Source organism: Eptesicus fuscus, chromosome 1, assembly GCF_027574615.1.
Source record: "Eptesicus fuscus isolate TK198812 chromosome 1, DD_ASM_mEF_20220401, whole genome shotgun sequence".
NCBI classification, from domain to species: domain Eukaryota; kingdom Metazoa; phylum Chordata; class Mammalia; order Chiroptera; family Vespertilionidae; genus Eptesicus; species Eptesicus fuscus.
The window spans coordinates 130846986-130863323 of NC_072473.1; the positions used below are offsets into that span (position 1 = coordinate 130846986).

The following is a 16338-nucleotide window of genomic DNA, read 5'->3' on the forward strand; positions in this document are numbered from 1 at the left end:
CAGAATAGCAGTACTCATACTACCACCACTGCTGGTATAATTATTAAGAATAGTGTTAAAGGGGGGTGGGGGCACCCGTGGGGAGGGGTGTGGGATGGGAATGGGGGAATGAGGACAAATATGTGACACCTTAATCAATAAAGAAATTAAAAGAAAAGAATAGTATTAAAATGTAGAATGTAGATATATTCTCCCCATTCTCTCCCAATTTTTTCATGATTGGTCTATATCTGTTACCTGAATCCTTGCACACTAAACTCTCCCTTTGAACCGTCATTAGTCTTCTCAGTTCAGCGCTCACCACCAACCCTTAGGTCAAAAACTCTCTGGTCATTTTGTTTTTCTGAAGCGTGTTCTTTTTAAAAATATGTTTTATTGATTTTTTAGAATGAGAGGAAGGAAAAGAAAGAGAAACATCAATGATGATAGAGAAACATCAATCAGCTGCCTCCTGCACGCCCCCTACTGGGGATCGAGCCTACAACCTGGGCATGTGCCCTGACTGGGAATCAACCAGCAACCTCTTGATTTTTTAAAAATATTTTTTTATTGCTTTCAGAGACGAAGGGAGAGGGAGAGAGAGATAGAAACATCAATGATGAGAGAGAATTGTTGATCAGCTGCCTCAAGCACGCTCCCCACTGGGGACCGAGCCCACAACCCGGGCATGTGCCCTGACTGGGAATGAACTGAGACCTCCTAGTTCATAGGTCAATGCTCAACCACTGAGCCATGCCAGCCGGGCCAATCAGCAATCTCGTGGTACATGGGATGAAGTCAATCCACTGAGCCACACCAGCCTTGCTGAAGCTTGTTCTTTAATATGTTCCTTCGGAAGGACTTATGAGGACAATATTCCTCCAGTTTTTGCATGTTGATAACATTTTGTCCATGTCCTTTATAGTTGAAAGACAATTTTCTTTGATGTAAATTTCTTTTTTTTTTTAATATGTTTTATTGATTTTTTACAGAGAGGAAGAGAGAGGGATAGAGAGTTAGAAACATCGATGGGAGAGAAACATCGATCAGCTGCCTCTTGCACACCCCCTACTGGGGATGTGCCCACAACCAAGATATATGCCCTTGACCGGAATCGAACCCGGGACCCTTGAGTCCGCAGGCCGACGCTCCATCCACTGAGCCAAACCGGCTTCGGCTTTGATGTAAATTTCTTAGCTCACTTTTTCTTTCCTTGTGTATCTTAAATGTTACTTATTCTGGCATAAACGGTTGCTATCAGCCCTGGTTAGTGTGATTCAGTTGGTTGGAGTATCGTTCCATGTCCCATGCAAAAGAAAGTCACAAGTTTGATCCCCAGCTAGGGCATGTATGGGAGGCAGCCGATTAATGTGCTTCTTTCACATCAATGCTTCTCTCTCTCTCTCTCTCTCTCTCTCTCTCTCTCTCTCTCTCTCTCTCCCTCTCTCTCTCTCCCTCCCTCTTTCTCTAAATATAGTCTGATGATGATCTAATTTTCTTATCTTATAAATCACTTGCTTTTTTCTACATGCTCAAAAATTTTTTCTTCATCTTTAAAGTCCAGTAATTTATAAGAATATGACTTGGTGGTGATCATTCTGGGTAAATATTGTCAGGTAGAGTGTGCTCTTTCAAAGATCTCTTCTACCCCTCCTGCCCCACCACCATCCATCCCCATCTCCCAGGGATACCAACTACATCTTGAATTTATCCCAGAACTGATACTCTATTCATTTTTTAAGTATTTTTCCCTTCTACATTTTAGTTTGGATAGTGTCTATTACTATGCCTTCAAATTCACTAATCTTTTCTTCTGCCATGTCTAATCTGCTATTAATCCCATTCATGCATTTTTAAATTTCATATTATAGTTTTCATCTCTAAAAGTTCTATTTGGGCTTTTAAACATCTTTCATGTCTCTAGTCCAGTGGTCGGCAAACTGCGGCTCGCGAGCCACATGCGGCTTGCGAGCTGTGGTTTGTCACTCTGTTGACTAATGAGTTTGCCGACCACTGCTCTAGTCAATATGCTTAATTTAGGGTGTTTTCTTTTTACAATTAAAATAAAGTTTTAATGATTGCTTTAGTGCTCTTCACTATTTATTCATAATCTGTCCCATTTCTAAGTCTACTTGAATTTTTTTCTCCAAATGATATGTCATATTTTCTTGGTTCATTGCATGCCTGGTGATTTTTTACTGGATGATAGACATTGTGAATTTTATCTTGCTTGAAGCTGGATATTTTTGCATTCCTATAAATAAGAACAGAAGCTTTATTCTGGGACACAGTGAATTTAGCTGGTAACAATTTGATTCTTTTAGGTCTTGCTTTTCAGCTTTATTAGGAAGGACAGAGCATCATTTAGTCTAGGGCTAATTTACCCCCATTACTGGCCTTCTAAGTACTCTACTCAATTCCCTGTGAATTACAAGGTTTTTCCACTGTGCCTGGTAAGATTGGAAACTATTATCAGAGCTCTGTGAACTCCAGGGATTATCCTCTCTAATCCTTTCTGGTGGTTCTTTGCTTCGCCTTGAATAGTTTCCTTACATGCATGAGCTGAGGAATACTCAGCTGAAGACTCAAGAGGGACCCTCTGTAGGTCTCTGGAGCTCTTTCCATTCCAATGGAGTCCTGGGGCTGTTTGGACTCTCAGGTCCATCTCCTTAACCCAGGAAGAGCGCTTGGGCTCTGCCTGGATTCCCTCTCTCAGCACTGTGACTGGAAACTATCCAAACTGAGGCATTAGCAGGACTCACTTCATTTGTCTCCCCTTTCTTTTGTATTTTGTTTGTTTCCCCTTTCTCAAGGATCACTGTTCTTCGTTGCCTGATGTCCAATGTTTTGAAGACCATTGTTTCATATATTTTATCATTATTTTAGTTGTTTCAGGTGAAAGGGTAAATCTGGTCCCTGTTACTGCACCTTGGCCAGAAGCAGAGGAAGTCTGGTGTGCTCTCTCAGTATATAGTTTCAAATTGTTTATTATTGCAGGAAGTTTTCTTGAATTATAGTTTTTAGTATTTGTTTTTTCCCTTGGTCTCCTTGTCTTTATTGAGGAACTCCTATGATGTATAATTGGATACTTTAAAAAAAAAACTTTGGTATTTGTCATTTGCTTTCAAATATTTTTCTTTATTTCCTTTTTTTAAAGTTTCTTCCTCTTTGCCTTCTATTTCTGTTAAGCCATCATGTATTGTACTTATTTGCTTTGTGTTCCTTGTCATTTATTCTGAATGCTTTTTATTTTATTTCCAGATGTTTTCTGAGATCTGTCAAATAATTCCTGAAATTTTCTCTTTCTTATTTATGTTGTTCTTTCATTGTCTTGCATCATTTTCTTAATGTTTTTTAGCTTGTTTGCATTCGCTAATTATAGTTTTGATCTCTTTGGTGAGGATATGTTTCTGGCATGCTTTCATTGCCTCTTAGGATGGTATTCTACCCTTAAGCTTTTATTCTTATAGCAACATTGTATGGGGTTTGCCCTCCGTACATTTTTGTTGCTCTTCTTTATATGAAATTAGCTTTCCTTAACTTTTGGAAGGAGGTGGGGTTCGGGGTAGTTTCCCAAATGTCAGAGCTCCCTCTTCTGTTGTTTTTGCATAGTGCTAAAAGTTATGGCAACTTGGTCCTGAGATTTCTTTGCTCCTTTTCCCCACTTTGATCTGGGCATTCTCTTTCCTTACTGAAGTAGGCTAAATAATAGCATGTCCTAACCCTTGAAACCTGTGAATGTTAACATACGGAGAAACAAAGACTTTGCAGATCTGATTAAGGATTTTGAGATGAAGAGATTATCCTGGATTCTCCATGTGGGCCCTAACTACATACAGTAACAAGTATCTTTATAATAGGGAAGCAAAGAGAGATCACACCGATAGAAGAGGAGAAAGATATGACTACAGGGGAAGATATTGGAGTGATGTGGCCATAAGCCAAGGAATGACGACAGCCACCAGAAGCCAGAAGAGGCAAGGAATGGATTCTCCCTAAAGCTTCCAGAGGAAGCATGGTGTTGCCAACACTTTGATTTTCGCCCAGTGATTCTGATTTTGCATTTCTGGCCTCCAGATCTGTGAGAGGATAAATTCCCATTGTTTTAAGTCACCAAGTTTATGGTCATTTATGACAGCAGCAACAGGAAACTAATACAGAGTTTATACCGAAACTGGGGTGCTGCTGTAACAAATACCTAAAAATATAGGAATCACTTTGGACTAAGGTAATTGGATAATAGGAAGAGGCGGGAAGAATGTTGAGGAGCACTACAGAAAAAGCCTAGATTGCCTAAGACAGACTGTTCGTAGAAATGCACACGCTGAAGGAACTGTTGGTGAAGGCTCAGAAGAGGTGAGGAACAAGGTAGAAAATCCTGTATTGTCTCAGAGGATGCATTTATCATCATAAACAGAATGTTGGTACCAATATAAACGTTGAAGGGCCTGTTTATGAGAGCTCAAAAAGAAATGTGGGATATAGTACTAGAAACTGGAGGGAAGGGCATCTTTGTCATACAGTGACAGAACATTTAGCTTAATTGTGCCCTACAGTTATGTGGAAAACAGAATTTATAAGCAATAAACTTGAATATTTAGTTGATTGATTTCCAAGCAAACTGTTGAAGAAGCAGCCTGGTTTCTACTTACTGCTTATAGTAAAATATGAAAGGAAAGAGATAAACGGAAGGAAGAATGGCTACACAAACAGGAACCAGGACTTGGTGATTGGGGAAGTTCTCAGCCTGTACAGTTGCAAAAGGTGCTAAAGTTAGGACATTCAATGCTAGGAAAGTATGCTCTGCAGGGAAGGCCAAGGGTGTGACCAGACAACCTTTTGCTAGTACTGAAGAGATTGGGCATGTGATTGATGGATCCCTCCATCTTCAGAGCAGAAGCCAGGAATACAGATGGGATTGATGAGAAACGATCTATGGAGGATCTTCTTGTCTAATGGTTTAAGTTCCTGTGACATATGCTGGAGCTTGCAAGGTTTTTGAGAATGTTATACCAGCAGAAGTACTGCCAGCTTGGATAGAAAGGGACAGATATGAGATAAAATGAAAGAAAGCCTAAAATTCTGCAGGTAGAAAACAGGGTTATAAAACTATTCAGCTTCAAATATGTGTTAACCATAAAAAAAAAGGCAATAATTCCTAGATTGGGGTTTGGGCCCATAGGGTGGATCATTTGTGGCTGTATTTCAAAATGGCTCAGTAACAATGACTTCCCTTTTCCTTCCATTTCCGTGTCAATAACTCTTATCCTATACCTGTCCCACCATTGTATTTTGGGAACAGATAACTTGTTTTCTGTTTTCTTGTTTTCCAAAGTCCACAGATGGAGAGAAATTTTGCCCTAGGATGGCATACTTATAGTCTCACCTATAACTGATTTACATAATGAGATGTGGGACTTCCAAACCGATGATATTTAGATGAAATTTTGGATTTGAGAGGATGCTATAATGTTTTGACACTTTTGAGGATGTTGAGATAGGATAAATGTATTTAATTTAATTTTTTTTTAAAATATATTTTATTGATTTTTGCAGAGAGGAAGGGAGAGGGATAGAGAGTTAGAAACATCGATGAGAGAGAAAGATTGATCAGCTGCCTCCTGTACACTCCCCACTGGGTATGTGCCTGCAACCAAGGTACATGCCCTTGACTGGAATCGAACCTGGGACCCTTCAGTCCACAGGCCAATGCTCTATCCACTGAGCCAAACCAGTTAAGGCTAATTTAATTTATTGTTATTTATTTCAGAGAGTAAGAGAGAGGGAGAAAGATTGGAACATCAATGATGAGAGAGAATCATTAATCAGTTGCTTCCTACATGCTCTACACTGGGGATGGAGCCTGCAACCCAGGCATGTGCCCTGACTGGGAATTAAACCATGACCTTCTGGTTCATAGGTTGACGCTCAACCACTGAGCCACACTGGCCAGGAAGGGTGAATGTATTTTGTATGTGGGATGGGTGTCAATGTTTGGGGACAGGAAGGTAGACTATGGTAGGTTGTATAATGGCTCCCCAAAAGATATGCATGTGCTAACTTCTGGAACCTGTGAGCGCTATCTTATTTGACCAAAAAAAGGGGGGGGGGAGAGACTTCGTAGATGTGGTTAAGTTAAGGATCCTGAGATAGGAAGATCATCCTGGATCTTCCAGGTGGGCCCTAAATACAATCACAAGTGTTCTTATATGAGAGAGGCAGAGAGATGATACAGACAGAAGAGAAGACAGTGTGACCACGGAGGTGGAGTTAAAGTGACATGGATGAAAGCCCGGCTGACACCTTGATTTTGGCTCAGTGGTACTGATTTAAGACTTCTTGCCTCCAGAACTGTGAAAGAATACATTTCTGTTGTCAAAAGCCACCGTGTTTGAAGTAATTCGTTACAGCAGCCATAAGAAATGAATACACTGAGTTTCTATTGCCTCAACCAGCTCAATTTTTATTTCAACCCTAGCAGTTTCTCCTAAGTATAGATCCCTGTCCCAGAAGAGAGCCCTGGTGGATTAGTGGATAGTGAAGGATTAACTCAGCAGGTCTGGATGTCCAAACCTTGCACATTTCAAAGAAAAGTTTGGACCTTGCCAACTCCTGGAAGATAACCTTTAAAGCCCTTGGAATGTCCTGCCTGTTAAAATGATCTTTGTTTATCTGAGTCCATGAGCCACACCAGATAGTTTATTCTAACACTGTGATTTATGGCGGGGGTGAGGGGGTGCTTGAGCCATGCAGTATCAGCTTGAACTTTAGAGGGACTGAGTAACTAAGATCAGCCATGCCTATGTGACTGACCGCAAATAAAAATTCGACACATCAAGGATCAGGTGAGCTTCCCTGGCAGGCAATACTTCATGTGTTGCCCTACATCTTACTGGTGGAATTAAGCCCTGACCAGAGGACTGCTGTGGGAGAAGAGAATTGGAAACTTGCTCCTGGACTCTGCCCTATGTGCTCTTTTCCATTATTGCTGATATAAATATCTATTCTTTTTTGTGTGTGTGATAAACTGTAACCATGAGTATAACAGCTTTGATAAGTTCTGTGAGTTCTTCTAGTGAATCACTGAACCAGAGGGTGGTCTTAAGGACCCCAAGCACAATCAGTCTTAAGAGCTCACAGGAATTGGGCTGCTCCAGCCCCTTCAGATTTTCCTTCAGACCCCTTGCACTTACTTGCTACAGATGGAGCAAAATGCCTCTCAGTTTCAGCTCCTGAATTCAAGTCAGCTTGCCATCCCTGTCGAGCATTTTATCATTCTCCTAGTCTCCGGTATGACAAATGCCCCTACTTCCCTCTGTTTTATTCCTACACAGATACCTATACCATGTAGTTCTCATAGCTGTTGGTGACTTGACCTCACTCACATGTATTTCAAGATTCACAGATATTTCAGCTATTTCTATGTAAACAAACCACACCAAAACTTGGTGGCTTAAAATAACCATTTTATTTCTCATGATTTTGTGGGTCAGGAACGTGAGCAGGGGCCCAAGGGGATGGCTCATTTCTTCTCCATATGATGTCTGAGGCAGCTGGAATGAGATTGGAGCATCCAAGATGATTTCATCACAAGATTGGGACCTTGGTGCTAGTTGGCAGCTGCGGCCTTAGCCCTCATGCACATGGCCTTTTAAAAAAATGGTGTCTCGTTTTCATTTGCATCTCTCTGATGATTTCTGACGTTGAGCCTTTTTTCATGTCACTTGGTCCTCTGTATGTCCTCTTTGGAGAAGTGTCTATTCAGGTCTTCTGCCCATCTTTTACTTGGATTGTTTGTCTTCCTTTTGTTAAGTTGTATGAATGCTTTAAATATTTTGTAAATTAACTGCTTATCAGATGTATCATTGGCAAATATGTTCTCCTGTACAGTGGGTTCCTTTTTCATTTTGATGCATCAGGGAGATGCAAATTAAAACAACGAGGTACCATCACACACCTGCCAGAATGGCTACCATCAAATCAACAAACAAGTGCTGGCCAAGATGTGGAGAAAAAGGGACCTAGTAAACTACTGGTGGGAATGCAGACTGGTGCAGCCACTGTGGAAAACGGTGTGGAGTTTCCTCAAAAAATTTTAAAAATGGAACTCCCATTTGACCCAGTGATCCCACTTCTAGGAATAGATCCTAAGAATCAGAATGAATGCATACACCCCTATGTTTATAGCACCTTTATTTACAACTAGAGACCCCATGCACGAATTCATGCACCAGTGGGGTCCCTCAGCTTGGCCTGCGGGATCGGACCAAAACCGGCTCTCTGACATCTCCTGACAGGTCCCAGATTGCAAGAGGGTGCAGGCCAGGCTGAGGGACCCCACTGGTGCATGATTGGGGCCAGGGAGGTTGGCTAGCTGGGGAGGGACCACAGGAGGTCTCCAGGGTGTGTCCAGCCCTTCTTGCTCAATCCCAATCATCCGGACCCCAGCAGCAAGCTAAGCTACCGATTGGAGCATCTGCCCCCTGGTGGTCAGTGCATGTCATAGTGACTGGTCAACTGGTCAACTGTCTGCCCCCTGGTGGTCAGTGCACATCATAGCGAGTGGTTGAGTCGCCTTAGCATATCATTAACATATTATGCTTTGATTGGTTGAATGGACGACTGGATGACCGGACATTTAGCATATTAGGCTTTTATTATTTACAATAGTTAAGATCTGGAAACAGCTCAAGTGCCCATCAGTAGATGAGTGGATAAAAAAGCTGTGGTACATTTACACAGTGGAATACTATGCAGCTGTAAAAAAGAAGGATCTATTATCCTCTGAGACAATCTGGAGGGACCTGGAGAGTATCATGTTAAGCAAAATAAGCCAGTCATAGAAAGACAAGTATCACATGATCTCACTCATATGTGGAATCTAATGAACAAAATAATCTGATGAACAAAATAGATCCAGAGACATAGAAGCATGGAACAGACTGAGGAATCTCAGAGGGAAGGAGAGGGAAGAGATCAACCAAAGAACTTATATGCATATATGTATAACCCATGAACACAGACAATAGTGCTGTGAAGGCCTGGGGAGGAGGCAAGAGTGGAGAGTAGGGGACCAATGGAGGGGACATCTGTAATACTTTCAAAAATAAAGAGAAATTTTAATAAGAATAACCAATGGACACAAGACACTGGGGGTGGGGTGGGGTGAGGGCAAGTGCCGGGGGGGAGGGGGGAGGGGAGGCCGGGGGAAGGTCAATGGGGGGGAAAAAAGGAGACATATGTACTACTATTTGTGATACTTTAAACAATTTTTAAAAAGTGAAAAGAAGAGAAATTTTTAAAATAAATTAATGACTCTAAAAAAAACGAAAAGAAAATAATAAAAAATGGAGCCTCATCCTCCAGGGCTTCTTTCTGAAGAAAGACAGCATGGACTTTATTATGGGGTATCTAAGTTTGCCTCTCAATAAAGCAGAAATTCAGGACCTCTTAAGACCTGGGCACAGAAGTCGCAGAATGTCATTTTATTGGCAAAACAGAACTTAAAGCCAGCCCAGACACAAAGAGGGGGAAAATTTTTTTTCACATCTTGATGGGAGAAGTAGCAAGCACATATGGGAATGGAAATATTCTTTGCAGCCCTATCTACAGAAAATCTACCATACTGGTATACTATGTCCTCTAGTTTCATTATGAATGTCGTCCATGGGTTTTGATTTTGCTATCTGGTTGCTCTGTCTATTTGCATGTTGGCACAAAAAGAGATTTAAAAAATGCTCCACTGCCCTGACCAGTGTTGCCAAGTGGTCAGAGCATTGGCCCATGCACTCAAGAGTCGCAGTTTCCATCCCTGGCCCTGGTACCCAGGGAGGTGACCAATCAGAGAATGAACAAAACAAAACAAAACCCCTGCTCTGCTGCTACCATGTTTCCAGAATTCCTTCTAATTTTACTTTTTTTCCCAGAAAAGAACAGAAGTTTTGGGTGAGAGTAGAATGAAGAAGTAAAAACATTCTAAATGGTTCATTCTCCTGAGAAATTAGGAGAAATGCAAATAACGCATTTGTGTATGTGTATGTGTGTTTAATCTACCACTTGAAATAATTTGTATCATGTTTATGAGTAATAGAAGGCTAATCACCAGTAGAATTGATAAGCAGAGTTGAACTGACAAATTACTAATAGAGGGACAATAAACAGAAACAACAAACATAACGACATGGAAAAGGAGTAAACAACAAAGTAGAAAAAGGGAAATAGTTCTTGATGGAAGCCACAAAATCAGACATATCACTTACAAATAAAATGGAGTGGATTCTCCTATAACAGACTATAAGATTGGGTTAAAAACAAAAGCTGTGTGGCCCTGGCTGGTGTGGCTCAGTTGGTTGGACATCATTCCATGCACCAAAAGGTCTCCAGTTCAATTCCTGGATTCCTGGTTAGGGCACATGCCAGGGTTGTGGGCTCAATACCCAACTGCAGGAGGCAGCCTATGGGTGTTTCTCTCTCTCATCAGTGTTTCTCCCTCTCCCTTTCCCTTCCTCTCTCTCTCTAAAATAAATAAAAACATATATTTTTTTAAAGTAGTGTGTTGTTTACTAAAAACACATCCTATATAATAAAAACCTAATATTCTATGTGTCTGGTCATCTGGTGACTGGTTGACTGTTCAACCAATCAAAACATAATATGCTAATAATATGCTAAGGCCTCTCAACCACTCGCTATGATATGCACTAATCACCAGGGGGCAGACAGTCAACCCGTTGGCCAGTCGCTATGACGTGCACTGACCACCAGGGGGCAGATGCTCCAACCAGTAGGTTAGCTTGTTGCTGGGGTCCGGTCAATTGGGGCTGAGCAAGTCTGGCCGACTCGCCCTGGAGCCCTCCTGTGGTCCCTCCCCAGCCCTGATTGTGTACTGATGGGGTCCTTCAGCCTGGCCTGCACCCTCTTGCAATCCGGGACCCCTAGGGGGATGCCAGAGAGCCGGTTTTGGCCTGATCCCACAGGCCACTTCCCTCAGGAGGGCGCCAGATGCAGGGCTCACAGCTGGCAGGCCCTGCTGCAGCGTGAGCTTCTCCTGAACGAGACTGGTTGGGTGCAAACTTATGGCAGGCACAGTGGGGCCAGGATGAGTGGGAGCGACAGGTAGGAGCTGCAGGTGGCATTGGACTGTGGATTTTGGCCCGATCCCCACAGGCCACCCAGAGGGACCCCACCCATGCACGAATTCGTGCACCAGGCCTCTAGTTTAAATATATATTTTATTGATTTTTTACAGAGAGGAAGGGAGAGGGATAGAGAGTTAGAAACATCGATGAGAGAGAGAAACATCGATCAGCTGCCTCCTGCACACCTCCTACTGGGGATGTGCCCACAACCCAGGTACATGCCCTTGACCGGAATCGAACCTGGGACCTTTCAGTCCACAGGCCAACGCTCTATCCACTGAGCCAAACCGGCTAGGGCTCTAGTTTAAAATAAAGGGGTAAAATTGAACCCTATGTAAGGATACAGCAGATAAATGCAAGCAGAACAAAAGCAGGTCTGATGATATAATTATCAACTCAAAATCCAAGGCCAAAAGCATTCAACAAATAAATAAAAGACATTATATAATAATAGAAATGTAACAAAACCTTAAAATCATAATTTATAGTCTGAGATTATACCTCTTTCAGAATATGATGAATTAAGTTAACAAAAACAAAGGTAAAAATATATGAAGCCCTAACCAGCTTGGCTCAGTGGATAGAGCCTCGGCCTGCGGACTGAAGGGTCCCAGGTTCGATTCTGGTCAAGGGAATGTATCTTGTTTGTGGGCACATCCCCAGTAGGGGGTGTGCAGGAGGCAGCTGATCGATATTTCTCTCTCATCGATGTTTCTAACTTTCTATCTATCTCCTTCTCCCTTCCTCTCTGTAAAAAATCAATAAAATATATAAAAAATGAAAAAATAAAAAAATGTATGAAAATTATAATCAATAAACGACATTAAATAGACATAAAAAGAACTTTATATCTTACAAGCAGACTATATAGTCTCTACTCCTATATCCTTATAAAACATTCCCTGGTCAAGGACGCTGTAAGGCCATGACATGCTGCGGGCTCACCAGGGCTAGAACTGGAAGGAGGAGGCGGTGACCAAGGAGACCTGGCTGCAGGGCTCACTCAAGGTCTCCTGTCTGTGTGGGCTCCCCAAGTTCCAGGATGGAAACCCCACCCTGGACCAGTCCAATGCCATCCTGTGACCCCCGAGTCGCTCCCTTGGGCTGTACTGGAAGGACCAGTGGCAGGCAGCCCTGGTAGATCTGGTGAATGATGGTATAGAGGACCTCCACTGTAAATACATCACCCTCATGTATACCAACTACAAAGGGGGAAAGGAGGACTGAGTGAAGGAAACGCCAGGGCACCTGAAGCCTTTTGAGATCCTGATGTCCCAGAACCAAGGGGGCCAGGCTTTCAGGGTGGGCAGCCAGATCCTGCTCCCCTGCTGCCTGGAGTCCTTCCGCCTGCTCTCTGCCTGGGCCTGCGGGGCATACCTCTGACCCAAACCCAAGGGCTTTCTGGCCTCCCTTCCTGCCCCCCAACATGTGAAACTCCCCATCAGTGGCAACGGGAAACCGTGAGTGCTTGTGGCACCCTCAGTAGGAGGCAGGGCTGCCTTCTTCCCTTTCCTCAGAACCAATAAAATTTTCAGGAGAGAGAGAAAAAAAATGTAGGGCTTTGAAGGATCACATTCTCTGATAAGAACCAATAAAAACAAATAAAATATTACCAACATATCTTAACCAGCTGGAAATTAAGAAACATAATTCATTACACCAACACTTTAGAAAAGCCACATAACCCTGGCCGGTGTGGCTCAGCTGATTGAGTGTAGTCCCATGCACTGAAAAGTCATGGTTCAATTCCCTGTCAGGGCATATGCCCAAGTTGTAGTTCAATCCTCAGTCGAGATGTGTGCGGTAGGCAACTGATCAATGTTTCTCTCTCTCCCCCTTCCTTCCTCTCTCTCTAAAATCAATGAAAACATTTAAAAAAGAGAAAAGCCACATAATGCTATTAATATTAAAAAGTATATAATACAATTCAGTAGCCATTTATATTAATGATAAAAACTAAAATTAACAATCAAAGGAAACTACTTAAAAATTGAGAAAACCATATTCCAAAATTTGCCAGAAAGCTTTACACTAACTGATAAAATGTTTAAATCATTTCCATTAAAATTGGCAAAAAGATAGGGATGCTCTCTATAATATCTATTAGCCAATATTATTTTAAAGGTTCTATCTCAGCATTGTCCAATACAACTTTCCATAATGATAAAAATGTTTTCTATTTAATGCTGCCCAATACAGTAGCCACCATAACTGAAACCAAGGTTTGGCTGCCTGACCTCATGAAAGCCAAACTTGTGAGACAGATGCTGGTAAAAAGGAAACAGATTTATTCAAGTGCTGGCATCTTGGGAAGATGGAGGATTCTTGTCCAAAGTCCATCTTCCCACCTCAGTGCAGGCAGAGGATTTTATAAGAAGTGGGAGGGAAAGCAGAACAAAGAAATCAAGGGGAGGGGATTTAAAAGTTGTCTGTATGCAGGCAAACACAATCCATTTTGATAAAGATCTCAAAACTGGTCAAGTGATGGTCTGGTGTTCGTCATCCTGGTTTTACGGTTGAAGGTCAGCAAATCTAGAACTGAGATGACTAAAGGTCAGAGTCTGCATTTTCTGAAGTAAGTTCCTAGGATTCTTATACAAACATGTTGTTTATCTACAAGCTACATATTAGTCAGAGTCAGCATTTGCAGAAACTATGTCAAAAAGAAAAGTGGGATGGATTACAATTCACAACTGTTACACCACTAGCCATACACAGCTATTGGGCACTTGAAATGTGGCGAGGTGACTAAGAAACTGAATTTAAAACTTTTTAGTTTCACTAATTTTAAATTTAAATAACCACATAATTTCAAGCAATACTAATAAGGAATAAATCTCTTTCCTTTTTACCAAAACAGTCAGACATAACTTGAACTTGCTATAGCAATAAAGTCTAACCTATTCCAGTGTTCTCTCCTCTATCAGACAAGCTGTTATATAGAATTAGTGTAAAAAAAAGCCACATAAACTTAGTAACTACTGCATGGAATAACTAATACAATGACAATAGGAGAAATAATCACATCAAGTATTGGATAAAAGAGACAAAAGAGGCGATTGATTGCCCCAAAGAGGTAGGCCAGAGCTGGGGGTCCCACCTCCACACTGCATGGAGCAGCAGGACCCCTGGCCTCACTGTGCGGAGCTGCGGGCCCCGCCTCTGTGCCATGCTCACAGCATCAAGCCCCCACACACCCACGTGCACCCACTGTGCACACAGCCTCCTGGTGATTGTTCATTGCAGCGTGAGGGCATCATGGCATGAGGGCGTGACGACCATATAGGCTTTTATTAATAGGACTAGCAGCCCGTTTGCATGAAGATTCGTGCAATAGACCTTCATTCACCTGGCTGCCTGCACCAGTTTTCTGCCGGCACCAGGGACCCAGGCCTTGGCTGTGGCCACCACCTTCTGCCTTCTTTCAGGGTCGGGGCTTGGCCCCGGGCGGTGGCCTTGGGCTCGGCCGCACCCAACATCCCTGCTAAGGATTGCAGGAGCCGACCCCCAGTGGTTTCCTGTGATCTGTGCAGGCTCCCCGCTGGTGCCCAAGGCCAGGAAAGCCTCCACCCGAGGCTTTCCCGACCTTGGGCTTGGCTGAACCCCAGCGTCCCTGCAACTGTTTCCTGGTGGGCGTGGCTGGTGGACATGGCTGGTGGGTGTAGCGAAGGTACAGTCAATTTGCATATTACTCTATTATTAGGTAGGATGATATGATTGTACAATTAGAAAACCTAAGAGACTATACTGGGAAGCTACCAGAATTGGTAGGTAGTTTTGATAAGGAGCTATAGACAAAATCTATATATATAAAAGGCTAATGTGCAAAGTGTCCCCTCGGGAGTTCGACCAGGAGACCACCAGGAGTTCAATCACTTGATTTGATGTGTGCTGACCACCAGGGGGTGGCATGGAATGAAGGAAGGCCCCAGCCAGCAGCTGGAAGGCCCCTGATCGGCCCTGATCACCGGCCAGGCTTAAGTATCCTACCCATGCACAAATTTCATGCACTGGGAGTCTAGTATATTTATAAAAATGGGTACTTCCTTTCTGTACTAGTAGTAAGCAGATAGGATTAGCAAATATAAGTTTTAACAATGACAACAAAAATATTATAAATATCTAAGGACAAATTTTATAAGAAAAGATAATGGACTTATAAGAAGACTATAAAATACTAGAGGCCTGGTGCACAAAATTTGTGCTCTCGGGGATGGGGGGTCCCTCAGCCCAGCCTGCACCCTCTCGCAGTCTGGGAGCACTCGGAGGATGGGGAGCGGGCCTAAGCTGGACATCCTTAGTGTTGTCACAGAAGCGGGAGAGGCTCCCACCACTGCCACTGTGCTCACCAGCCAGCCGTGAGCCCAGCTCAGGGCTTCTGACTGAGCGGTGCTCCCCCTGTGGGAGTGCACTGACCACCAGGGGACAGCTCCTGCATGGTGGTCAGTGAGTGTCATAGTGACTGGTCGTTCGAGCATTTGGTCGCTTAGGCTTATATATAGAGAGATAATACAATTCAAGTCAAAATTGCAATACTTTTGTTTTGTTGGGGCTTGGGGGGGCGGAATTCATTTTGAAACGATAAAGTAACTTTAAGCTTCAGAGTTCCTGGAAAGATACATTTGCAAGAACAAAAATTGAGATTACAGAGACACAGTAGCATTCAGATGAAATGAAACATATTTGTGACCTTATATTACAGAAGTGGTATTAAATTCAGTGAATTCAAGGCAATGTGTTCCATAACGGGTCCCGGCTGACAATGAATTTGACCTAAGTCTTGGCACCATTACAAAATCCCCTTGCTCTTTGTGTTCCAGAAAATGGCTTACTGCAAAGAATCTCTCTTCTGTCTATGACTTAGATAGGACTCACAGATGCCCCTCTTGCTTACCTACAACCAGTTTGGATACAGACCCTTCAAATTCCGATTATTTGCCTCACAAACACTGATTAATTGGAACAAGATGCTTGTTAGCTAAACTTCAGTTGGGTTTCTCTCTTTCCTACAGGCTCCTGAACTCTGCTTTTCCGCAAGCCTGAGCAAGCATAAAAAAAATGTAAAAGGGCCCAACCCCCCTTCTCAGCTTTTCCTAAGAATGAGCTGACCTGTCAGAACCCACTGGTCATTCCAGCTTGTGCAGGCTCTCTATAGATTCTGCTTATCTCGGCTTGCCTTCTCCTTATCCTGGCAATCAAAGAAAGGCCCTTTTCCTGTTTG

At 42.7% G+C, this 16338-nt stretch overlaps 1 non-coding gene and 1 pseudogene across 1 annotated transcript; both read left to right on the top strand.

Annotated features, from left to right (window-relative positions):
- The first annotated feature begins 4294 nt into the window (after positions 1-4294).
- Positions 4295-12581, top strand: LOC129149998 (glutathione S-transferase P-like; annotated as a pseudogene).
- A 1365-nt stretch (positions 12582-13946) lies between these two features.
- On the top strand, positions 13947-14067 carry LOC114226903 (small nucleolar RNA SNORA28). The gene has a single exon (XR_003613014.1). It is a non-coding gene; the product is annotated as a small nucleolar RNA SNORA28 (small nucleolar RNA).
- The last annotated feature ends 2271 nt before the right edge of the window (positions 14068-16338 follow it).